Raw genomic sequence first — 27,652 nt, 5'->3', positions numbered from 1 at the left:
CCTACTTCACCATCTTCACGGCCACTGGAACAAACTGTTCTCATCTGGTCATTCCACTGGGTGGGGTAGACATCCCCCAAACTCACCAACAAGTGTGAGGCTTGTCAGTTACCCTCAGCCTGATCTAGCCCATCTGCCGAGATGGTTTACCATGGCAGGGCTGCTGTGCATGCTACAGCTTCTTGGAGCCACAGGTGAGGGTTGTGTGAAGGTGGATATCAAAGGTGGATGAGAAACACCAAAAAGGATTTGGTAAGCCCTCACACCAGAGCTAATCCTCCCTGAACACCCCGTACACCTTTAGAAACTGCATATTAATATTATCTACATTTCATTTTATTTTTATTTTGAAAAATATTTTCCAATTACATGTTATTCTGGTTTAGGCCACATTCAGGAGTGTTGTGTTTCATGGGCCTACATGTTTGACACCATAGGTTGGGATGTAGGTTGGGATCTTCTTGTAACATACAATCCTAGCTGTCTAGAGCTTTGAGAGGTTTATTGACTTGCCTAGGGTCACACAACCAGTTTATCAGAGGTGAGTGTTGAACCCATCTTTCAGGCTTTTAAAACAGGCCTTTTTCCACAGTGCCACATTGACATTCAGTCACAGTGATATTTAACTCAATCATTTAATAGTCATGTGTCAAGGATGTGACAAGCACCTACTTTGTTCTGGATACAGGTGCTGATCTGTGATTTTGCTGTTTTAGGGAGTTCCCAGGGAAGAAATTCCTTCTACCCATACAGATTGACATCTGGCTTTCAATTTCTGGTTTTAGTTGCCTGGGATAAGGAGGGATTAAGCTGTCATATCGAGTATCACACAGCTAGCATCAGAGGCAGATCTTGAACTCTGAACTTCCTGACCTGGAGACCAGTTCTTTCTTTAAAGTACATATTCTTGAAGCATCATGCTCCAAGATCTCTATATTATTCGCAGGAAGACGTATGATTATTTTTTATTTGGCTCCTTGGGGCAGATGGGGAACAATGGTTGGAAGCTTCAGAGAGACAAATTTGGGCTCTATGTCAAGAAAACCTTCCTTACAGCCATACTACCTCACTACTGGGAACTGAGGAACCAGAAAAGAAATGGACTGCCCTCACGAAGCTCAGAATCTAGTTAGGAAACCAAGAGGGCCTTGTGTAAAACCGAGAAACATATGTTATCAGTGATATGGAAGTAATTTTGAGTAATAGCTATGTATTATTAAACGACATTATTAAACAACTCTTATTATTAAACATTATAAAATTAAACAACTGTTATGAAAACTATACATTATTAAACAACAAAGTGAATGTTTCAAATAATCCACACCCTGCCCCAGGATTTCAGAGAGAGGGGAAAGCAGTAATGGCTAGACCCGTTGGGAAATGCCTCAAGGAGGGACGGGAACTTGACCTGAACCATGAAGGATGGTTAAGATTAGAGAAGGGGAAGAAGATTCTTTGTTGCTATAGCAACATGAGCCTCTATCCAACTCACTGATAAAAATTTTTAAACAATAGAGGGCCAAGCACAGATTCCAGGAGTGCCCCACCAAAGGCTTCCTACCATGTTGACATTGAACCATTAGTAACTACTCTTTGAGTCTGCCCATCTAACAAGCTGTGAATCCATCTGATTGTATTATTATCTTATCTCTCCATCTCCTCCACAAGAAGAGTGTGAGACCCTTTATTGAAAGCTTTCCTAAATCTAGATAAACTATGTCCATAGCATTCCCCTCATCGACTAGTTTAGTAATTCCTGTTTGAAAAAGGAAGTTAGTTTGACATGACTTGTTCTCGATGAAGCCAGGCTGGCTCTTTATAATCACTGCTCCCCTTTCTGGATATTTATGAATCAAAGCAAAAATCACTGACCTCAAATTTGCAGACTCTATTCTCTTCCTTTTTCTGAAAATTGGAAGAACATTTGGTCTTTTTGAATCTTATAGGATTTCTCCCACTCCCAAATATCACTGATGGTAGCTCAGCAAAAAAGTCATGGAAGACACCTATGTCCTCTCTTCCTATCTCCTTATCTTAGCTATCAAGTCCCTGTTAGACACTTTTATTTTGTCATTTCCTATGCAAAAATCTTTTCCCCATTGGCTGCTAAAGAAGGATTGAGCAGCTCTGTCATTCACTCTGTTATCTCTCTGGTGTTATCTTCCCTTCCCCCCCATCCCAATATCCTCTCCTCTCTTTAGTCCAACATTCTCACCCAATATTGCTTTTTTAAAAACCCTGGGGTTTTTTTGTCCCTGACTTCCCTTGCCAGCTTCAGCTCTTTCTGAGCTTCAGCAATCTTGAAGTCACTTTTATATCACTGAGACATTTTCTTATATTCATACTGTTACTTGACCTTACCTTCATCATCTGTGTATTTTTTTTAATCGAAGTCTGTTAGTAAGTCCCCTGTGCACCCATGCTGTTCTCTCCAGATGAATGCTATTTTTCCTTGTCAATGGAATATTTCCATTTGTGTCTTAAGAATTTCATTCTTGAGTATCTCCCATCCTTCCTGGGCTGACTTCCCTGGCAGTATTTTAGTTCATGGAATCCTACCTAGCTTTTGTCTGAAAACTTTGACATCTGCTTTCCCCAAATGAGGAGTCCATATAAGACTATGCCCAGATTTCCCCTTTTTCTCTTTCGGCAATGTTAGGAGAAAGTGGTCCCTTCTCCCCCTTCCTTAGATTTCCCATAATTTCTAGTCCCAACAACCAGCTTTTTCCTATTAGTGAGAAGATGATTCAGAATAGTATTTTCCTTTGTTAGCTCCTACACCTTTTGAAGGATTAAATTATCACTAAGGAACAACAAGCTGCTGAGCTTTTGGCAGAAAGGAAGCGCCTGCAGATGTCTAGATAATTGAAACCCCTCATCACTTCTCCATCAGAGCTGTGTGAAATGCTTGTGATCTATTACCCAAACTACCCTTCCAATTCCTCTGGTATCCTGGCGCATACTGCAGTGACAAAATCATTTCTGTTTCTTCCTCTCTCTCTCTCTCTCTCTCTCTCTCTCTCTCTCTCTCTCTCTCTCTCTCTCTCTCTCTCTCTCTCTCTCTCTCTCTCTCTCTCTCTCTCTCTCTCTCTCTCTCTCTCTCTCTGTCTCTCTCTCTCTGTCTCTCTCTCTCTGTCTCTCTCTCTCTCTCTCTCTCTCTCTCTCTCTCTCTCTCTCTCTCTCTCTCTCTCTCTCTCTCTGTCTCTCGATACCAAATTCCTCTGAGTGCTTCCCCTTCTGTTTCCTGGATTTCCTCCCATGTACACCTTCTTAATGTATAAAGTCCCTCCACTCACTGCCCCTTTTTCATAACATGTTTCTTTGGAACAAAGCTTACCTATCCACAGCCATGGTCCAGTCATGCATTTAATCTCACGTTGTCTCATTTGTAGCTTGAGGTCAAATTTGCCAATTTCTGTTAAGACCTCTACTTCCTCTCATTAATTGCTTAAACTTCAGTCATTTGTTTACAGAAATTTGAGGCCACAGATCTTACCACTGGCTCCTTCCTTGGATTTGTCTCACCTGTGGATTTCTGGGTATCACAAAAAAGGAAGTTATTCTTCCTTCTTTGTAGCCTATGGCATCCAACTTAGGGGACATGCAGAGGTCTTCTTCTTCCTCCATCCATTTTAGATTAAAGATCTTTGGATCAGATTTTCAAGACACCTAACAAATTATCATCAACCCTTTTAGTAATACTCCATCCATGACCAGAAATCTCTCAACCCTAGATTTTATGCTATAGTCTAGAAAATTCCATTCTTAGGCACCAACCTCCTTGCTTGCTGTTCGACTAATTTTCCTCTTCTTTATCCCTTGCCTCAATGGGCAAAAATGAAAAAAATACAATTTGTGCCTTTAAGCTTCTTCATTTTTTTCCCAAGTTTTCATAATTGTTGAGGATACTTTTAGGTTCCTTCTGGCACTGTCATTTGTGCCCACACAAATCACCAGACGTGGGGAGTTGTCATCTGTTTTGATAAGTTTGGGAGAGGTTCCCTATTAAATCCTGGATACGAGCACCAGAAAGATAACAGACCTCTCAAGTGAGCTATCAGGTCAACAAATAGTTATCTCGAGGAACAGGAGGAAGGAACAACTATTTATTAAGCTCTTATTATGTGCCAGGCACTGTGCTAAGTGCTTTATAAATATAGTCTCACTTGACCCTCAAAACAACCCTGCATGGTAGGTGCTTTTATTGACCTAATTTTGTAGTTGAGGGAACCGAGGCAGAAAGAGGTTAAGTGACTTCCTCTAGGTCACACAGCTAACAAGTGTCTGAAGTCAGATTTGAACTCAGGTCTTTCTGACTTTGAGCCCAGAACTCTAGCCACTACTCCACCTAGTTTCTACTGCTTTTCCTCTTCTACTCTTTACCAGATGGCCTCTCACCTGAGAATTTCTGGAGCTCTGCTATATCATTCTGAGGAGGATATGCAGGGTGTTTATTCTTAAAGTATCCAGCTCCACACTCTTTGGAAGCACTTCACACCTGTTTTTACTTTCTTACCATATAGCTATCCTGCCCTTCTCTTGGGTATTTTTCTTCCACTCACCAATATCTTGAGAAGGATCAAGTCTCCCTTTTACTTCAGATCCCCCTCTTCCCACTGAAACTTTACGCTTCCTTTAGGAAATTATGATTCTTCCTAAAATCCTGGAGTGTGGAGAGGTATTTATTCTCTGAGTCCCCTTCACTTTCTCCTTCTGAAGGGAGATCAGCCTATATTTGCAATACAGATAACAGTCATTAAGCTCTGGCAAAAACAGAAATATTACACAGTCAACCCAAGTTAGTGTACAATTTCCCTATTTTCCATACTGGTTTCAGAAGCCATTGGGAAATCACAGACAAATGGTAAAGATTGTACCTTCCCATAACAAAGATGTTATTATGTCAAGTTCAATTAGGCCCTTACTTATGCCTTGCTTTCAGTTCAATGTGTTATGAATTGACTTCCAGATGGCTTTATTTTTCATCTAAAGGATTGGGATTGGCTACTTTTGAATGCTTTTAAGTCCTGATTAACTGGGGATCTGCTTGGATGACCTATCTCCATAACAGAATTGTGAGACCTTCACGCATTGGTCCATCCCTATTGGGAGGCAGTGTTTGTTCTGGGGAACTGGCCTAGGTATTTGTGTAGAAGTGATTAAATGCCGCTGTGCTAACACTTCCTTCCTTCAACATAAGAAGTGTCAGTAAGAGAGTAAAATGACCTTCATCCACCAGGGGAGATTGAAAGCTGATGCCCACATTCCAAGGACTTTTCAATAATTTGTTTTGTGTATGTAAGAATTGAGAGGTAAAATGACCAAAATTTCTCTACTCAACAGGACAAGACCAAAATTGAGGTGGTGTGATAAAATGAAAAGAACCCTAGATCTGAAGCTGAAGGGGCTAGTTTCCTTTCCCAGGTCTATGACTTACTCTTCTTTGACTTTGAAGCTGCTTTACCCTGTTAAGCCTTGGTTTCCATATCTGTAAAATGGAACGGTTGGATCATATTACAAAGTCACAATTCAGTTCTAAAGCTTGTGATCCTTTGTAAGGCTCTGGTTCATCTTGGTCAAGTGAAGGGAGTTGTTCCTGTTTTCTACCCAAAATTCCAATCTTTAAAACTCTTGGTGTCTTTTGGGTAGTAACCAAAGTGGCAGAGTAGACAGATTGTGGGATTTGGGATCAGAGGTCTTTAGTTTTAACAGCACCCCATCACTTGCTACTTCTATCAACTTTAGCAAGTCATATAACTTTTCTGGACCTCAGAAGGATTCCAATCTGAACTCTCTCAAGTCAGCATAATAGCCCACCCACCTCTCCCAATGTGTCCCATGCAGTGGGCAAGGACAAAGATAAAAGTTCCCAGCATTTTATTTTCCATGATTCTTTGAACCTAGACCACACCATCCACTGGGGAAAATTCCCAAGAAAGCTGTTTGTCTGGCAAAAGAGGTGATTTCATGAAACAAAGAATCTGATCGGCAGGAAGTGCTCTGGGAGGTAATTTAAAAGAAAGGATAACCAAAGGAGGAGATAAGTAGGGATTACAGGGCAAGATTTGGTTGTGGTTGGAGCAATGAGATGGAAAGGGAGCACATGTTGCAGTAAGGGCGTGATAACTCTGAACCCAGAAATACTGAGAGAATTCTCAGGACCTGAACCTAGTTGAGAAGCTTTAGCAGGTCACCATGAGATAAATGGCATCAAATTCTAAGTTTTTACCACTGGGTCATTATTTCTGAAGTTACTATATGTATGTATAAATATATCAGAAGAATTAAAGGTCAAATAGATTAAAATGAAATAGATAAAACTAAAAATACAAAGGGTTAAACCCTTTCGATTATGGGGGATTAGAATTGCTCTACAGCCTAATTATTTCTTTATTGTAATTCACATTGTTTTTACGTCTCATATGCTTTTTTGCTATTTAATGTTTTATTTTTGTAGTCTGAAAATAATGTGCACTGGTGGGGGCTCAGACCTGAATCTGCAAAAGGGAGTGCTCAGAATATCCAAAAACAAATCTAACCAGGGACTTCAGGATAAGGGTTAATAGGGGGCTTTCTGGGGCCCAGTATTATTCCTGAAGAGGGAAGGCTTTTAACATTAGCACCACCATGTAAGCACTCCAAGGAGCAATCAGACTCTGAAGCCTTTGTGCTCCCTAGCCCTTCTTCTACCTCATTCTCCATCCCACCAAAAAATAGTCAAATGAAAAAAAAATACAAAGAAATATATACATTGAAATACCATTTGGTTATTCAAATTTGCTCAACCAACATGAACCTTCAAAGGATCCATGTTTCTAAGTACACAAAAAGCTACATCAAGTCTGAACAAAGCTGAGATGCAATTTAAAAGATCCACTGTTTCTGCCCAAGCCCAAGCAGACACAACTAATGTTAATGCCCCAAAGTGAGGCCAGGAATGCATTGACTGATAGAGAACAGCAATCACACATAGGAAGAGTAAAGAGAGCCACATTGGGAATTTTAGCATTCAGGGTGGCTAACACATCTACTGAAAGAAACATAAGCTACAGGTCTTCTCATCAGGGACTCATTTCAGTGTAATTTTGTAAAATTAGCCAGAGATGTGCCAACAATACTCATGGAAAGTCATTCATCTTTAGTGAGAACCACCGTGTACAGAAAGAGCCTAACGAACAGCAAGTAAGCAAATAAATGAAGCAATAGGAGTGTCTTGCATGCATTGACATGTAAGAAGCGATGTCATTTCCCAAGCAAAATTCAAGTTATCTTACAGGAAAATATGTCCTGCCATTAAGTTTATGGCTAAGGTGAGTCACCTCTTCAAATAAATCAAGGTTACTAGCATTAGATGTCATTTATAAGCTTCAATAATCTTTAAAACCATCCTCTTGTTCTAACACTAAAAGACAAGTTATAAAAGGCAACTTAAGAGAAAGAGTTGTCAGTAACCTACAAGGCCTCCCGCCAAATTCCCTGTAAAATTTTTATAACGTAAGTGAGTCAAGGCATAACTAGGGGTTTTCTGTGCCTGGGGAAAGCATCACCAACCAGACCTGACGCCAGCAGCACAAAGTGAGCCCTAGGTGGGTGTGGAGATGGGGATGGCACATGATAAATACTTGACAAATATTGATTGGTTGAATGCTTCATGGGGAGGGGAGATGAAGCCCCTTGAGCAGGACAGGGTAGGACAGAGTGGACTTAGCTCTCCATGTGATGCTGTGAATTTCCTATTTTGACTCATTATTCTTACACATCAGATGCAAGAGAGGCAGCTTGGCATGGTGCATTTAGAGAGCTGGCATCATAGTATGAAGACCTGGGTTCCAGGCCCATCTTATTAAGTTCCTGTGCTGGGAAATAAATGCAATTGTTCTCAGCATATTTTAAATTCAGCAGCCTAGGGAAGATTCCAAGTTTTCCTGCCCCCATTATAGCTCCACAAGCAAGTATGGAGGCATTAATTGGTGTTAACTTCTTTACTTAATAGTCATGGTGTCATGGGCATAGCAGTGCTGTTCAAAGTGTGCATCCTAGCCCAACTCATCTATGACTTAGTATTTAGATCTCAGGGAGTCACCTGAAGGGCAGAAGAATCAAACAATCATACAGGTATAGATTAGACCTGGAAAGGATGCTAGCAGCCTTTGAGTCAAATCTCTCATTTTACAGAAGAGAAAACTGAGAAGCAGAGATGAAGTAACTCCCTAGTTTCAGAGGGAGCATCTGCATCCTGATTGTCCTTGTTCCAAGCCCAGTACTCTATCCCAGTGGTCTTGAAGTTTTAGAGGAAGGTTATGGAATGACTCCAAGGGGTAAACAATGAGCCAATAAAGAAGTGGAAAGATGGTCCACGGCCACCCTTCCCCCAACCATCAGTTATGAGGTTTGTCTCCAGCACAAACACATACCCCCATTCACTCATCATCTCCTATGGTAAAGGGTTAACTGTGACCCCACTCTTGCCTCTCCTGAGCCATGCAAACTCCTACCTTCTTCCTCTCTCTCCCAATGCAGATCCCTCAGGGCAACTAGAACCTAACCTCACCTGAGGCACTCAAGCTACCAGCTGGGGAGGTACCAGCAGGAAAATGCCATCCCCAGTGTAGCCACACCCTGACCTCCAGACCACTTCCAGGCTACAGCAGCCACCTCTCTAATGGTTCTGGGCTCTGAGGCAATGGCCAGTGGATAAGAGGCTCTCCCCTTTCCATTTCAGTCAGAAAGAATGAGTCACACAAGATAAGCAGGCAATGGTGGCTTGTGTCTTAAACCACAGATCCCGTTACACTACATTTCCCCCAAAACTGACTCCTCTTCCAGATTTCCCTATTATTGTCAAAAGAGCCAGCATTCTTCCAGTCAACCAAGTTTGCTACCTTCATGTCAACCTTTATTCCTTACTCTGACTCACTCCACATATCCAGTTGCCAAATCTTGTCTTTTCTCTTTCCACAACATGTTTTGCACCTGACCTCATTTCTCTGTTCACATAGTCAGACTATCCTGATTTAGTCACCTCTTGCCTGGCCTTTGAAATAGCCTCTGAATTGATCTCCCTGCCTCACATCTCAATCCACCCTGATCTTTCCTCCACATAGTTCCAACAGTGATTTTTCCAAATCATAGGACAGACTATGTAACTCTCCTACTCAAAAAATCCTCATTGTTATTCATGCATCTCAGTCATGTCCAACTCTTCATGATCCCATTTGGAGTTTTCTTGGCAAAGATATTGGAATGGTTTGCCATTTTATAGATGAGGAAAATGAGGCAGAAAGGGTTAAGTGACTTGCCCAGAGTCACACAGCTAATAAATGTCTGAGGCCAGATTAGAATTCAGGAAGATAAGTCTTCCAAGCCCAGCGTTCTATCCACTGCACCACCTAGCTGCCCCCACTAAAGTCCAGTCCGGGCTCCCAATTGACTTGAATATTGTGTTGTGTTTATCTCATCCTTTTTCATTTCTATTTTTGTGTATGTTTTATAATACACATAAATTAGCATAGTAATACTGACATATTACTCAAAATAAGTATACATATAAACATACATATGTATATAAATATGGGACATTTGCCCATTTTTTTAACTAGTAGGGATGTATAATCAAAAAATTTTTTGAAATCACTAGGCTAGAATCAGGGCATGTGCGTTCAAACGCCACCTCTGATATTTACTATCTGTTAGACCTTGGGCAAGTCACATAACTTTTTTCTATCTAATGGGGGTATGGTGCATGTCCAGACCTCCTTAAAAAGACGGACCTATGTAGGAGACACCAGAGACCTACTTGGAGGCAGGAGAATTGGCAAGTATGGGGAAATTAGGCCTTGGCTAACCATGTGCTTGGAAGGAGCCTTTTTCCATTGACCACAGAGCCTAATAGGCTGGGCCTTTAAAATCACTTGATGGAGAGAGTCTCTCTCTTTTTCTGGTGGCATTCAGAGAGGGAAGACTCATTCTCTCACAGCAGGTAACAATATGGAGTAGGAGAGCCCAAGGGAACCACCGCCATCCCCAAGCCAGGGGGCTGAAACGGAAGTCATTCTTTTCAGTCCTATGTACAGAGAGGGGAGTTCCCTTTGCAACAATTCACGTCTTGGTGACATTGGAGTCAGGATTCCAGGAAGAATGCTGCAGCCAGCCCAATAGGAAAACCCTGAAGAGCCAAGTTGCTTTGGAATTGGAGCCTGATGTAACTAATGCTATATAGAACTGCACTGAAACTATGAACCAGGGACAGTGAGGTAGTGCAGTGGATAGAGCACCAGCCCTGGAGTCAGGAGGCCCTGAGTTCAAATCTGGCCTCAGACAAATAACACTTACTAGCTGTGAGACTCTGTGCAGGTCACTTAACCCCAATTGTCTTACTTAAAAAATACAATAAAACTATGAACCAAATCCCCGTCCCTTCCCCAGAAACTGAAGTGGTACTAGGCAGAAGGGAGGAGAAGGATAAGGGTGTGGCCCAAGGAATTATGGAACATTGGTACTGGAATGCATGTGTATATGTTTGCTTTTGCTATATCTTGGAAGCAAATATTCCTTTGTAAAAGCTTATCTGATTGTTCAGTGATAAAATGGAACTGAGGTACTGGGGATCCCTAAAATTAGAAATAAAGTCAGTGGGGATTCTAACCAATGGCAGAGATGAGAGATTCCCCCACCCCTTGGAGGAATGGAGAACCTGGGGGAAGGTTTTCCTGGTCTTTGGGCAGCAGGGACCTGGCACATGCCCCTCCCCAAAAAAATCCTCTCACCTCGAAACACAATTTAGTAAACAAAAGATTGAGTGGTTCAAAAAGGAACTCTTTATTGTGGAAGGCATATTCCCCTCTAAACTGTAAATCAGAAACATCTGCTAACCTAGCTTTTCACCATTGCTTTGACAGTTATAAAACATAGGGTCTCCAGCAATTAACAACAAGGAAATACACACCCCAAAGCACCAAGAAACTAGTGAAACATTTGGCAAATTTCCGGAATCCACAAGAGCCCAGGAAGAAGCCTAAATCGTCTACAAAAGGAAAGCATCCTGAGTATTGGTGAGACAGAAGGCTTAGCCTGAGCAGATGTTCTCAGCCACCAGAGATAGCAGGGCCTCATGCACGCCTGCACATTCAAGGAAGAATGATTGCCCCGACAGGAGCCAAGCAGCAGCCACTTCATGATTCACGCGTTCTGCTTCTTGCAGTTTCACACACAGAGAGAACCAAAAGATCACAAATGAATGCAGAGACCCACAAGGTGTGCCCAAGGGGTGAGAGAAGAGATTTCTTCATAAGACCACAACTCTTCTTTGGTAGAAGACATTGAATTGATTGGCCCCTCACCTGAGAAACTAAAAGGGAGATAGCATCTGATTAGCTCTGAGAGACAGTGCCACAACTAGGCAGCTAGCGATCATTCCGCTTGAAAGATCCCATTCCATTTGAATAAACCCAAAATAAAAATAAAATAGTAACAGCAAGGCAGGGTTGGCCTTAAATGGAGTAGGTATCATTTGAGGATCTGCCTTACCACCCTCTAATTAGCCCTCCTGCCATGTGTCTGATGCCTAAAATTCCACCCAAAGAACTTCATCTCATTGGACTGAAATATCACCCTCTATGCATGCCTGTGGAAAATGGTAAGCTATTAAGGTATTGGCAATCATTCACACTTTAGCGTGAGTTAGACTATCAGATGCTTTCCAGCTTCACAGACAGCTGAGAGTAGGCTGGGATAGTAAGAGAGATGTCCCAGAAGATGTGGGGGAGGGGAAAATGGAGAGGGGTGGGTTTCCTGGGCAGAGCAGATTTAGAGAAAAAGCTACAGCAGCCAAAAGCAATTTGAAGGCAGGTAGAAATGGCGGGGGGGGGGGGAGCCAAGATAGCTGTGTGTGAAAACAGTGACTTGCTTGAGCTCTCCCCAAACCCCTCCAAATACCCGTAAAAAAATGGCTCTAAACAAATTCTAAAGCAGCAGAACCCACAAAAAGATAGAGTAAAACAAATGTCCAGCCCAAGACAGCCTGGATGGTTAATTGGAAAGGCATATCACGCCGGGCGGGAAGAGGAGTGCAGTTCAGCGTGGGCGCGCAGGCCTCAGAGGAATGAATCACAGGCAGCTGTGGCAGCTTCCAGACTCCTCAATCCACAAACGCTGAAGACAACTTAGAAGGTCAGTGGGAAAAGTCTGTTTCTGCGGTGCTGAGAGAGGAGCTAGGTCAGAGCCAGCTCCAGAGTGCAGAGCGCAGAGTGCAGAGCATGGTTGCCAGCGTGGTGGCTGCGTCCTGAGCTTCCAGCCCACTGACTGAGGGGCAATCAAGTGACTGGCGGCGGTCCTGGGGTGAGGAGGAGCACTGGCACAGTGGAGCTTGTAGTGGCAGTGGAGAGGAAACTCTCCTCACAGTTCCAAGAGAGAAAAGACTGCTGATGGCCGGTCACTCAAAGACCAGAGCACAGGCCAGGAAAAGAGTAAATACCTCGACCATTATCATACCACCTTGGAAGAACTGAAAATGTACAGGTCCCTAAAAGTATCTCTGAAAACAGCTGTGCAAACCCCTGCAGTTTGGGACAGTACACTCTCCACGTTGAAAGCAGATTCATACCTTAACAAAGAGTTTAAAACACAAGTAGTTGTCTGGGATCATGAGCAAACATCGCAAAAAGAGTCAGACTATATTATCTTACTTTGGTAACAAAGAAGATCAAAACACACAACCAGAAGAGCTCCCGCATCCAAAGCCTCCATGAAAAATACGAATCCATTCCAGGCATTGGAAGAGCTCAAAAGGGATTTTGAGAAGCAAGTAAGAGAAGTAGAGGAAAAACTGGGAAGAGAAATGAAAGTGATGCAAGAAAATCATGAAAAACAAGCCAACAGCTTGCTAAAGGAGACATAAAAAAATACTGAAGAAAATAACACCTTAAAAAATAGCCTAACCCAAATGGCAAAAGAGGTCCAAAAAGCCAATGAGGAGAAGAATGCCCTAAAAAGAAAAATTGGCCAAATGGAAAAGGAAGTCCAAAAGCTTACTGAAGAAAATACTTCCTTAAAAATTAGAATAGAGCAATTGGAAAATAGTGAATTTATGAGAAATCAAGACACTGTAAAACAAATCCAAAAGAATGAAAAATTAGAAAATAATGTGAAATATCTCATTAGAAAAACAACTGACCTGGAAAATAGATCCAGAAGAGAGAATTTAAAAATTATTGGACTATCTGAAAGCCATGATCAAAAAGAGAGCCCAGACATCATCTTTCAAGAAATTATCAAGGAAAATTGCCCTGATATTTTAGAACCAGAGGGCAAAATAGAAATTGAAACAATCCACAGATCTCCCCCTGAAAGAGATCCCCAAAGGAAAACTCCTAGGAATATTATAGCCAAATTCCAGAGTTCCCAGGTCAAGGAGAAAATATTGCAAGCAGCTAGACAGAAACAATTCAAGTATGTGGAAACACAATCAGGATAACACAAGATTTAGCAGCTTCTACATTAAGGGACCGCAGGGCATGGAATATAATATTCGGAGGGCAAAGGAGATAGGATTACAACCAAGAATCACCTACCCAGCAAAACTGAGTATAATCCTTCAGGGGAAAAATGGTCATTCAGTGAAATAGAGGACTTTCAAGCATTCTTGATGAAAAGACCAGAGCTGAATAGAAAATTTGACTTTCAAATACAAGACTCAAGTGGAACATGAAGAGGTAAACAGGAAAGAGAAATCATAAGAGACTTATTAAGCTGAACTGTTTACATTCCTGCATGGAAAGATGATATTTATAACTCATGAGACCTTTGTCAGTATTAGGGTAGTGGGAGGGGAAAAATTATATGTATGGATAGATAGATAGATAGATAGATAGATAGATAGATAGATAGATAGAGCACAGGGTGAGTTGAAGATGAAGGGGTGATATCTGGAGAATAAAATTAAGGGGTGAGAGAGGATTATACTAGGAGAAGGAGAAAGGGAGAGGTAGAATGGGGTACATTATCTTGCACAAAACAGACAAGAAAAGGTTCTTACAGTGGAGGGGAAACAGGGGAAGGTGAGAGGAAATGAGGGAATCTTATTCTCATAGGATTTGGCTTAAGGAGGGAATAACATACACACTCAATTGGGTATGGAAATCTGTCTTACCCTACAGGAAAATAGGGGAGGAAGGGACAAGAGAGCAGGGGATGATAGAGAGAAGGGCAGATTGGGAAAGGGGTAATCAGAAGGAAGTACTTCTGAGGAGGGACAGGGTCAAAAGAAAGAATAGAATAAATGGGGGGGCAGGATAGGATTAAGAGAAATAGAGTTTTTCACAACTATGGAAGTGTTTTGTATAACTGTACTTGTATGGCCTGTATTGAGTTGCTTGACTTTTCAATGAGGGTGGGTGGGGTGGGAGGAAGGGAGAAAATTTAGAACCCAAAGTTTTAAAAACACATGTTTAAAAAAAAATGTTTCCACATGCAGCTGAGAAATAAGAAATACAGGAAATGAGGTACAGAAATCTATCCTGCCCTACAGGAAAATAGAAGGGGAAGGGGATAAGAGGGGGGGAGAGATAGAAGGGAGGGCAGACTAGGGGAAGGGGTATTCAGAATGCATGCCATCTTGGGGTGGGGCGGGAGGCAAGATGGGGTAAAAATTTGGAATTCAAAATCTTGTGGAAGTAAATGTTGAAAACTAAAAATAAATAAATTTATATGTGTGTGTGTGTGTGTGTGTGTGTGTGTGTGTGTGTGTGTATCTGGGAGTGGGAAGTGACATTACAGATTGGAGTGCCATTGAAAGGAGAGTCAGAAAAGAAAAAAGACAGCCAGGTTGGGAATTTGGACAAAGGTCAGCCCTCCTTTTAAGAATTAAAGCTAATTCTTTCTTGGACTATGCCTGATTATTACCTCCAGATAGGACTTCCTGCTTAGATCTCTGGATTTCAAAATATTGAGAAGCCGATTGATACAGCTGACAGAAACAATAACCTCACATATGGTGCAAGGGGGAAGGCAATGTCTGGGGCAGATGAGGACCTGGCTCTACCAAATACTCCTTGTGCGACCATGAGCAAGTCACCTCATCTCTCTCTGGGCCTCAGTTTCCTCATTTGTAAAATAGAGTTGGACTGGAGTATAAAGTTTCTTCTAGATCTAAAACTATTATCCAATGGGATAGTGATAGAAAAATAGATAACAGATACATAGATAGGTAGACAGATAATAGATACATGGGTAGATAGATGATAGATAGTAGATGATAGACAAATGAGTAGATGGATAGAGAGATCATATATAATACATAAAGAGGTAGTAAGATGATAAAGGGATAGATAGATAGCATTTACAGCTTGCTTATGTGCCAGTCACTGTGCTAAGCACTAAGAATACAAATTTGAGCTTAAACTGAGTTTGCTCTGATTTCATCTTACAGAAGCAAACAAAATAGTCCCTACCTTCAAAGAGCTCACATTCTAATGGAGCAAGAGAACCTGTCAAGAGAAACTAGGAGGAGATGGGAAGGCAGGATGCCTGCTCAGAGGACATATGGCAGATGAAGAAAAGGAGAAGGGTTCCAAGAATATAGTCAAGGCGTGAATGAAGTGAACTGTGACTGGAGTCCTTAAATTGTCCAACTGAGGAGTGACCAAGGAGGAGAGGAGAGCCCTAGGACAGAGATATCTCAGGGTACCAATACAACAGGCAAGGAGAAAAAGGAAGAATCTGGAGAGAAATCCAAGCATGGACTAGAACTGTACTTTCACCAGCATAGGAAACCTCAGGTGATAGAATATCTTCTACCAATGCAGGTTGGCCCTTTTCTGCAGCTCACACTGAGGGGTCAAGGGTCTGGTCCAGAAGCATGTGGCCAATATATGTCAGAAGGACTTGAACACAAGTCTTCCAAGCTTTGAGGCCAGCGCTCTCACTCTCTCTCTCTCTCTCTCTCTCTCTCTCTCTCTCTCTCTCTCTCTCTCACACACACACACACACACACACACACACACACGCACACACTCACACACCAGTGTGCCATGCTTAATCTCTATAATACTGCATAAAACGAAAGTCACACTAGATGAGTCTAAAGACCCTTTCAGCATCCACAACATGCCATATATTACAAATGTTTTAATAAGCCAATGATGAGAGTAAAAGCACTATGTTCTCTTTCTTAACTCCTCTTAACTCCCATCTGGGCTAGATCTGAGAACTGGCCGCTCCAGCAAAGAAAAAGAAACCAACAGAAAACCACCTTGTTCTCACTAATGTCTCTTAAGTAAGATTCATCATAGATTTAATAGATTCCCAAAGCAATCGATACACAAGCAGTTATGATGCCCCAACAACGTGCCAGGCAGCCACAGAGACTCTGATGAAGTCATGCTAACCAAGCTCCTGCCCACTCCCAACCTCTGAATGGAGTGCCAGGGACTGGGCAAATGACATGTCTCCTTCCTGGAAGCCTCTGCCACTGGCCTGTAGCTCCCTCCTTCTCTGGCTCCCTCCCTCCCTGGTTCCAAGCTGGCTGTTATTGATGGGATTCCATGGCAGGGGCAATGAAGATAAGTCACCACTTAGAAAGAAAATTCCAGCTATTTAGAGCATCACCATTCTAAGTAACTAAAAGGCTTGTACTTTCAAAGTAAATGGTGGTTTATCTTCATTCTCAGGATAGCAGGACCCCTCGGCACACTCAGGCCCAAAAGCAGCTGCTCCAAAAGTGCCTTAAACCTAGCATTGCTGCGAGTTCAGCTTAGGGCCCAAAAAAAGACAAGAAAAAGAAAGAAACCGACCTATCATAGACTAGTAGGCATAAAACAAAAGCCAATTCTGATTGAATGTGCTTGAGCTAATACCTTCCCTAATGAGGGGCTGTTGCCTCTGCTGTGTTTAGAGGATAATCTCTTTTTTCTAATGTCCTGAATTATTCTACAATAGGGTTTAAATGAGGGTTATTCTAAAGGTACCATCCTCAGAGCTATAACAGGCAATTCAAAAAAGCCTTAGGCCATTGACAGGATCACAGAGAAGGTAGGATAGGCCGAGTGGGGCCTACATTCCAATTGGGAATTAGCTCAGCCAACTCCAGGTTAAGCTCAGTTGTTTCTAACTCAACATGTACATTTTCATGCCCTTGGATGAATCCCCACTTACCCCACAATAGTTATAGCTCTGGTCAGCCTAGTTATTTCTTGTCAGGTCCAGAGTTCTAGCTAATTCCATTTTGATTTGTCACCAAATGCCGACAGAAGATACAACTGTCCCCTCCCCCACCAGCCTCATTCAACATTAAGCTCTAAATAAGCCTTAATGTGAATTTAATTAACTCAGTTGAAAAAGTCCCAGAGTAGGAACCTAAATTGACAATTCCCCTCCCCCCATTCTGGAAAAAGAAAAAAAAGATGTTCAATATAAAATATTTGGGAGCTTAATATTGAATTCCAACTGGAAGACCACTCTACGCTTAACTCCACCTACCAGAATTCTATTGACACTCAATAATGCTAACTCTGAGCTAGAAGTTATATATTTATGTTAAGACAAATACTGATGACTACAGGCTGTGGGTGTGAGAAACGAGTCATGATAAAATATGAACAGCATTGAGAGGCAGTGTGGCCTAAGAGGTAGAGTATGGACAGGAAAGCCAGGACTCAGTGTCTGCTCCCAGTACCAACAGTTATGTGACTATGAACAAGTCTCTCTTGGGCTCAGTTTCCTTATTTGGAAAAAGGGAATAGTAATATCTGCAGTCTTACCTCAGATGAGATAAGATAATACATGTAGACCACTCTGAAAACTCTGAATTATTATTGAACATTACTATTACCATGGTGTGGTATACTAAACCAGCCCTAGACCAGGGCTCAAGAAAATCTCTTAGGCTCAACTCACAACTTTGTAACTAATGACCCTGGGATGTTGGGCAAGTCATTTCACTTTTATGGACCCTGGCTCCCTCATCAGTCAAAAAAAAAGGGGTTAGACTAAATGGCATCTAAGATACAGATCTAACTTTATATGGTCTTTCATTACATCTTGAAAGATTCTCCTCCATCATAGGTACTTTCGGTGTGTGATGTTCAAAAAAAGGCAAAACCTTCTAAGGGTTCTGAAGAGCTCTCTCTACTTAAAGTCATCATTTATAGGGAAAATAATCGCAATATCTTTCCTATTTATGAACAATGTTGGAAAAACCTAACCTCAAAAATCCCAGTCACATGAATGCACATGAGAAAGAGTGACAGAGATGGAGAAAGAGACAGAGATAAAAAAACAAAGAGAAAAAGAGAAAAAGGGAAATATACAGAGAATGCAGTTGCTATGGCAAGACAGCTTGAGCTTCTGAGGAAGAAAGCAAGCTCAGCAACGTTACAAAAATATTATTAATTTATTAATGTGACATTGTTGATCTATTATTGGTAATTTATTAAAGATTTATCCAAACTAGCCCTATTTCTCATGCCACATGAGAAATATTTGGAGAAAATCCCTATGTGTGATCGACTTTTCCATTCCCAAGGTAAGATTTCTGATTGTCTCTGTCTCTATCCAGTGCTAAGCAATTCTCCAGAAGTTTCATTTGTCCTATAGGTTTACCTTCTTTTGGGTGACTGAAGAAATTGTTAATGGATTCAATGTCTTGAGTCTCTAAGTCACTCTTTTGAGGTCACCAGGTCATCTGGCATGTTTCAAATAAAAAATAGAATTCCTGTGATGGTTAAGGGAGTCTTGCCACAGAGACAGCCTATTTCTGTCTCCTCTTTCTTCCAGATACACAGGATAATTACAGATGCAAGTTTTTTAAAAAATTTATTCAACCGGAGGCTATCTAATTTTGTTTTTCTCATTCAATTCAGCAAACACACAAGTGACTACTATGTCCAAAGCATTGTGGCCTTTTGCTTCCTAGAAGATCTCCTCATTTCATTCTGGTTCCAATGTTTCTCTTTTTCTTTAGTCTATAGTCTGTTTGGAGTTTTTTCCTGGCTCTTGTTTTTTTCCCTCAGCAAAATTTCCAGGCTTTGTCTCCAGTCCTTTTATTCCTACTGTTGCTATAATCTTACTCTCCTGGGCACTCATCATTAATTAAATATATCTCCCTCTTTCTTTCACCATCACCCCCCTCTCCAAAATCCTCCCCACTTATCAATCAGTAACAGAAAATTTGAATTAAGCCTTTTAGTCTCTCCTCACTATTACCAAATTATTTCCTGTTCCATTTATATTTCCAATATACAAATTCTGGCTATAATTCTCCACAGGTTTGGAAATGGCATTCTACATTTCCCCCACCCCACTCCCAAAGAACCATCCCAGGGGCAGTCAAGAAACAACTAGCAAAAATTACATAACTGAGATTTGGATTTAATTTCTTTTTGTGAGAATCGTTTGATTTCTAGACAATATCATCATTCTGCTCCTTGAATTCAGAATGAGCACTGAATCAAAATGTTTTCAGAAATTGTGAGATGACTCAATTAGCTAAGGAGGATATCACTACTGATGGAGAAGTAATAAAATTATACCAGGATAGGGAAACAACCCCTCTCCCCGAACCAGATGGCCTCTCAATTAAATTTTGCAAGAAATTTAGAACTTATTACAGGAACTACCCTCTACTCCCCACTAAAGATAATATCCTCTCTCTTTTTTAATAATAGCATGTTTTTTTAGAAATGTCCTAATGATTAAGTTTGGTGCCCATTAAACAAATAATCAGGGACTGAGGCCTCTGCTTGCCTATTTTCAAATAGTTGAAAAGCTCAGAAATCAAGAGGAGAAATCAGCTGGATTTTTGGCATGTGCATGAATGACCTGATGTGATTCTGGGTATTGTTTGAGTACAAAAGCTTAGAATTCTAGGTAGGCAAGAAAGAAGGAAAGAAGTGGTAAAACTCATAACACAATGAATATTTCTAAATTACTTAAAGTTTGAAGCACTCAATGAACATTGTCTCATCTGAGCCTCACAACGCACTCAGAGGTAAGTGTTATAGCTATTATTCTCTACTTTTTACAGATAAGGAAACTGAGGTATACAGGTTGAGTGACTTGCTCAGGGACGTGGGGAAGTCCTCATTGATGGAGATCACATTCCATCTATGATTTAGTATATAAGACCTAGGGAACTGCCTGAGAACAACAGAGGTTAAGTGACTTGCCCATAGTCACATAGCCAGTGTGAGGCAAGACTTGAATCCAGGTTTGCCCAAGTACACATTCAGTTCTCTATTTCTGCCATGACATTCATTCAGGTGTTATTCTCCAAGCTTTAGAAGAAACTGTCTGATTCTCAAATACCAACCAATGGGGCCAAACAGAAATTATTTCAATAAGCTAGAAATAGGAAAGGAAAGAAAGAGGGAGGAAGATAGGAAGGAAGGAAAGAAGAGAGCAAGGAAGACAGGAAGGAAGGAGAGAGGGAGGGAGGAAGGAGAGAGAGAAAGAGAGAGAGAGGAAGACAGAGGAAGGAGGGAGGGAAGAAAAAGGATGGAGGGAGGGAAGGAGGAAAGGAGAGAGAGAGGAAGACAGAGGAAATAAAGAGGGTGGGAGGAAGAAAGCAAGGAAGGAAGAAAAAGAAAGAAAAAAGGAGGGAAAGAAAAAAAGAAGAAAACCCTAGTACAAGTCTAGGAAAATCTGGTTCTATTAAAATTATAAATATAAAATGATAAATATTTTACTTCAGTCACCATTCTCATATCTGGCTATGCAGGAAGCTCTCAGCTGAAGTCTCATCTTCTTGAAGAAGTCTTTGCCAGTCCTCCTTAATGTTAGGGCCTTCCTTCTGAAATTCTCTCAGTTTATCCTGCATATATTGTGTTTGTGCATAGCTGCTGGCACGTTGTCTCCCCCAGCAGACTGTAAGCTCCTTGAGGCCAGGGACCATTTTTTAAAATTTTACTTTCTTTATATCCCCAGCACTTATCACAATGCCTGGCACATAGTAGACATTTAGCAGACATCTGTTGACTTGACTCGATTTCCCACCTGCATCTTTGCTCTTGCTACCTCCCCTGCAAGTGCCAATGGAAGGAAGCTCTCCAAAAGCTTTCTGTCATAACAACCTCTTTCCCTGCACAAAGAAGGAACAGCCGATGAACAGATAGTCTCTGTGCCCATGTGGTATTTAAGTGGATGGGAAACACAAATTTGAAAGTTAAAGTTTGGGACATAACAGTAAGCACTTAGAAAATGCTTTTTGTAACCAGTCAGCCAAACAATCCAATGGTTTAAAAAAAAGCATCTTCTTAGAACACCAAGATAGGAGTCTGAGTTTGCATAAGCTATATATAGATATAGGCATTTATCTATATATAGATATAGACGTAGAGACACACACATGCACCAGGATGCACTGAGCAAATTCCATATTATTCAAATGAACAGTTAGCAAATAGTACGTGTTCATTTCAATATTCTGTGCTGATTAAGACATTGGATATGATCCAAGGTGGTCAACCAGGATGGCGGAAGATCTTAAGAACATGCCATATAAGAAATGGTTGAAGAAATTAGGGGTGTTTAGTGTGAAGAAAAGAGGATGCAGATCAAATACTTCCATTTGCAATGACTCTTAGAGCAGTGATGACATTAACATGACGATTTACAGGAAGGGGACAGCAACAGTGATCCGCGTTCTACGTTCTATGGCCTCTATCAGATAGCTGACAGGGATGAATTGGATTGCTCAGAGAAGATACAGCTGATCAGGTCCAGAAGTTTAGTATGAGACTGTATGTCAAAACAGGCTGTTCTCTGCTATACAAGGGAAAACACCCCAGTATTCTCTGCACTGATTGGGGAACTGCCATAGCATAAAAACAGCTCCTGAGGATTTTCCTTGCTTCTCCTTACAAGAGCATTTCTCCTCCACCATGAGACATGACAAATTAGAAGGAAATCAACAAATATCCTTGGCCTTCCTTAAAATGTCACTCTTTTTGGCGTCTTTGGCTGGGCAAAGGAGCCGTCTCCCCTCCCACGGTTCCCATCTCACTAGCGTCTCTTTCCCCAAGGCAGAGAGCACTTGCAATGCTTTCTGAACTGTATTGACTATGGTTTGTTCGGGAAAATTTTGTTGTTTTAGGAGGGAAAGCGTAATATTAGCAAATACAGTTGCAAACACCAAAGTGCCATATAAATGCTATTATTATTGCTAATGCTAGTATTATTATTATTGATTTCCAGTTTATTACAGCAAAATCCTCAAAATTATTTTTTCATGTCTATTAACAACAACATAAGGTCCATTTTCTTTAAAAATGAACTTGGGATGTTTCAAGGTTCCATAATCTGAGAATCACTGCTCTATGCAATTCTCTGAGACCATAAATTTCAAGAAGGTGGCAACCTATATTGTCAGAGGGAGTTTTCTTACTGGGGAATTCCCTATAACTATAAAATCCCAAGTCCCAGCCCAATCTCTGGCCTATTTTTAGTTTTAAAAAAACTTATAATTGACTGAATTGAATGCTCTGAGTTCTCAATTAACGTCTTAAAGAACCTTTCAGAAGTCCCAATGTCTTGGCCATGGCATTGATCAGACAACTTCTTTTGCCCAAGAGCAATGATACAAACTGCAGATACGGTGCCCACCTCCAAGGAAACTGAAAAGCCAAGGAAAAAAGCAAGACCAAAAGTCATCTTGAGCAATTTGACTCAACCAGTAGAACTAATTGTCCAGTTGTTTTGGCTACGATGACAATCCTGTTCAGCCTTCTTACACACACACACACACACACACACACACACACACACACACACACTCTTTGATGAAGTAACACTGACCTCCTTACTGTTTCTAGAACTTGACACTTCATCTCCCAGCTCCAGGCATTTTCTCTGGTTGTGCTCCCTGCCTGAAATTCTCTCTCCTCATCTCAACCTCCTGGCTTCTTTGGCTTCCTTTAAATCCCAGCTAAAATCCTACCTTCTACAGGAAGCCTTTCCTAATATCTTAGTGGTAATGCTTTCCCCTTGTTAATTATCTCTGTTGATTATCTCTAATTTATTCTGTCTATAGCTTATTTGTATAGAGTTGTTTGCATGTTTTCTCCCTCATTAAATTGTATGCTTGAAAGCAAGGACTGTCTTTTGCCTTCCTTTGTAGCCCCAGCACTTAGCACAGTGCCTGGAACACAGCAGATGCTAAATAAATGTTTATTGAGTCACCTGACTGACAATCTGGTTAACTTAACCTCTTCCCCCATAAGGATGGATGGAGACAGGTAGATTGAAATAGCCAAAATGACTGATGAATCCATAGGTCTAACCACTGAGCCCCAAAAGGAATAGCAGCAATCCCAGCATGCATCCTAATCTAGCCAATTCATGACTGGTACATTCAAAGGTGCCTGGGGTTTGCTAACCCAACGTGGGTGCGTTTCTAAAGGGTACCATTTCCTTTTGTTTGCTTCTGAGCATAAAGCTGTATATTCTAGAGTCACTGACAACAGGCTTGTGGTCTTGGTGGAGCTGGCCAGCTCCTGGGAAGACCTCACATGTATTGTGGTATGTGCCAAAAGGAGAAGGAAATGGACCTGGGGTGATGATGACAGAAGCTACCTAGGTAAGTCCTCTGAGTGGGAGGCGTCCGTCTCTCTCCCTTAAATCCCAAATCTGCCCAATGTTGAAGCACCAGTCTGGCGCTTCCATAAGAAGAATATGACCACATTGAAGACAAGCAACCAACTATTGCTGACTGATTCAGGGTCTTGTCAATTCAGTTGATCATTCGATCAAACTTTTTCACTGAATTGACTGAAGACACCAAATTTATCTACTGTTTAAGGATCAGGCAGATAAAGACTGAAAGTAAAATGTAATCTTGAAGGAAAGGATTTTCTTTTTGTAGCCCCAGGGCTGAATACAGTGCTGAGCATATGTGGTGGTTTTCAGTCATTTCAGTTGTGTCTGACTTTTTTGTGACTCCATTTGGGGTTTTCTGGGCAAAGACACTGGAGTGATTTTCCATTTTCTTCTCCAGACTGTTTTATAAATGAGAAAACAGACAAACAGGGTTAAATGACTTGCCCAGGGTCACACAGCTAGTGTCTGAAGCCAGATTTAAACTCACAAAGATGAGACTTCCTGACTTCAGGCCAGGCAATCTATCCACTGTGTCACTTAGCTGCCCCTGCTAGGCATATAGTAGGTACTTAATAAGTGATTGTTGAGTGAATATGCAGTTGGGTTTCATAGTTACCTACCTGATTGGAAAAAACCATGTCTAAACTGTGGCACAGTACCTGGCACATAATGCTTAATAAATGCTTATTGATTAATGCCTTAATCATGGCATTATGGGCTCAGGCTCACTCTGCTGATGCTCTATGGCTGAATTATCCAGAGTTCAGGCAAAGGCCAGGGTCATGCTTATGCAAGCTCAGCAAGCAAAGAAAATGAGTCACCAGCATCTTGGAGAGATGGAAGGACTCTGAAGGTCACTTAGCATAACCTCCTCCTCTCACAGCTGAGGAAACTGAGGCCTAGAGAAGTAAAGCAATTGGGGATCATAGATCTAGAGTCAATCTCCTCCAATGCTCTTGTGGCTTTTCTGTGCCCAAGGCAACTCTCTAAAATGGCAGATAATGGGTAAGTTGATGGTCTACATTGGTTAATGGAATTTACATGTTTTATCAGTGTCCCAGCATCACCACGCCTACCTCTCATTATTGCCAGGAACACCAGGAATTCCTTAAACCAAAGGAATTACAGACCTCGCCTTCTCCCTCACCCCAAAAAAGCCCATAGAACTCTCTACTAAATTAAGATGAGGGTTCCATGAAATCTCAGCCCTACTATTTATTCCTGCTTCCTCTGCTGTCCTCGAGCTTTAGAATTGTAGAATTTTATGTGAGTTCTTGGTTTTGGTTTTCCTGAATCTCAGCTTCTACTAGTCACTTATATAATTGAAGATCCATGGGAACTTACAGGTTTAAAGCTAGAAGAAACCTCTGAGGTTATCTAGCTTGCTACCCCCCCCTACCCAGGCCATTACTTTATAGATGTGAAAACCATAACCCAGAGAGGCTACAAGGTTTTGCCAATCTCATACAAGGAGTAAATAGCTGAGCACAAAGTAGCAGGTGCTTAATCAAAGATTGTTATTGAAATTATAGATCTGTCCATTCAGAAATTAAAAGGTTGGATAGCCCTTCCCTTTCTCTCTACCTGCTCAACCAAGCATCTAGAGGGTGCCATAGTGCACAGAGCACTGAACCTGGAGTTGGGAAGACCCTAGTTCAAATTCAGCCTCAAATACTCACTACCTGTGGGACCCTAGACAACTCACTTAACCTCTGACTGCTCAGTTTCCTCAACTGCAAGATGGGAATGATAGTAATAGAACCTATCTTCACAAGGTTGTTATGAGGATCAAATGAGATAATATTTCTAAGGCACACAAAGTAGATGCTTAGTAAATGCTTGTTTCCTTCCGCTTCCTAAAAGCCAATCACAGTGTGGGGGTATTAAAAGAAAGCAAGTTAAGGAAAGGAGTGCTTGGGAAGCACACCCCAAATCCAGACCACCAGCTCCTAGATCCAAACTGCTGCAGAAACTTCCTACATCCTAGCATTGTCCAGGCACCTGCTTCCCTGAAAGGGAGTCAACAATTTAGCCTTGTTTACTAAAAGTTCACCAAGGCTACTTTAGGATGAGACCAGGATTTATTTGCCCTGCTATTTCATCAATGTCAAGGTAAATTCAATCTGCCATTTGCAAGCACAACTCTTGCATCTCATTATTACAAGCAAGAAGGAGCCATGCCCTGAACTAAGAGTCTAGGAAGTAATCAAATTGCTGCTGAGCTATAGTTTGGCCAACCTATCTCTAGCTGGCAGAAATGACAGCTTGGTTGATGTATATGAAATAGAAACTTATAATAGAAACAAACCCTCATGGGTCTGAAACTACGTGGCACTAATAGATACCACTATGAGCCAAGCAGATCACATTAAAAGGCTTCCTTGCTGAGATCTGCGTTCTATGACTTCATGCTCTACAGTGACAAGGGTACAGCTGATTGAGAATCGGAGGGGTAGAGTTCAAATCCAGTCAATGTTGTTTACTACGTCTATGACCTGGAACAAACTACAATGGGACACATTACAAGCCTCCGTTTCTTCATCTGTGAAATGAGTGGACCCTGGCCCCACAGAGTACCTTGAACCTGTGGGTAGATTTTCTGGGGCCTGTACTGTGGAGGAAAACTGGGTTGCTATATCAAAACTATAGGCAGAGAGGTTGGTTTTTTTTCCCCAAAGGGATACATCTGCTTTCCTCAGGATCACAATCCACATCACCTTAGTCCCAATTTTCCCCATTAGACAATGTTCTCCCCTTAGTGGAAAATATTGATTAAAAATCCTGAAGGTCATGATTAGGAATTATGCATTACTAATGAGACAAATAAGTCTACAATCCTATGTTTTTGAGGATAAAGCCTTCCTAAACCACTATTTATTGCAAAAGACAGACCATATTGAAATTTAAATGTCATCATTTTCTGTCTGAAACAAAATGCTTAATTAAAAACGCTGAAAGAAGAAACCAATTTGTATTTGACTCTCTGAATTAATCTTCATAGTTGGGAACATGTCACATGCATGAGCTTTACAGGATGTTTCCTCCCTTAGGCTGAAGGAGGACATCAGTCACTCAGTAACTACGAACAGAATGTCAGTTACACATTCAGTCTTATGCTAAGCCCCACTGATTATATCTAGACCTGTGATATGATTCCACTAACAAATACAGCACGAATGTGCCTGAACCTGAAAGTCAGAGAGGATACTCATGTAAACCTCCCATCTATGCAGTCTGAGAATCATCCATTTACTCCCTCCATGTTCGTTCCCCATCCCAAGCACACAGCCACAAGGAGCACAGATGGCAGCTTTGTCAGAGAGCTATGTCTGCTTCTTTGGCCCAGCCTGCCTCCCTGACATTTCAATAGAAAACAATCAAGAAACATTTACAAGTTTAGCAATCAATTAACAATTGGTTATCATGTACCTACTATGTGCTGGGCACTGGGAATTCAAGGCCAAAGAAGGAAACAACCCATATATATATATATATATATATATATATATATATATATATGAAATACAATATTCAGTATACAATATATAGGAAATAATAATGAGAGAGGGGTTAAATACAAGATAGTTCAGGTGGGAAGGTATGAGCAATGGGGGATCAAGAAAGGTTTCATGCAGAAGATGGTGGCTAAGTGCATCTTAAAGAAAGAAAGGAATTCTACAAGGGAGAGGTCATGAGTATACTATCCTCCTAGCACATGCAGGCTTAGTCCCATTCAAATCTTTCTTTGGGACAAATCTGATCCCGGAGGCAATGTAAATGACTACCTGTTGGGCTTATCATAAAGGAGATTCATGTGTTGATTTGAAGGCTGGACCAGATGAGCACCAAGATTTTTCCAAGTCCCTAAGACTCTGTTTTAATATGTATTGTGGCTACAATATGGATGACAGGACCCCCGTCCCTCTTTTCTTCTCCTTTCCCTTCCCTCCTTCTTTCTCTCCCTGTCCCCAGATATTTAATAATAATAATAATAGCTAACATTTATACTCTGCTTAATATTGAACCAGGCACCATGCTTAGCACTTTGTATTTATGTACTTTT

The sequence above is a fragment of the Phascolarctos cinereus genome, unplaced genomic scaffold (genome assembly GCF_003287225.1).
Source record: "Phascolarctos cinereus isolate Bilbo 61053 unplaced genomic scaffold, phaCin_HiC Scaffold_7;HRSCAF=346, whole genome shotgun sequence".
NCBI classification, from domain to species: domain Eukaryota; kingdom Metazoa; phylum Chordata; class Mammalia; order Diprotodontia; family Phascolarctidae; genus Phascolarctos; species Phascolarctos cinereus.
This window is presented reverse-complemented; position numbering follows the sequence as displayed.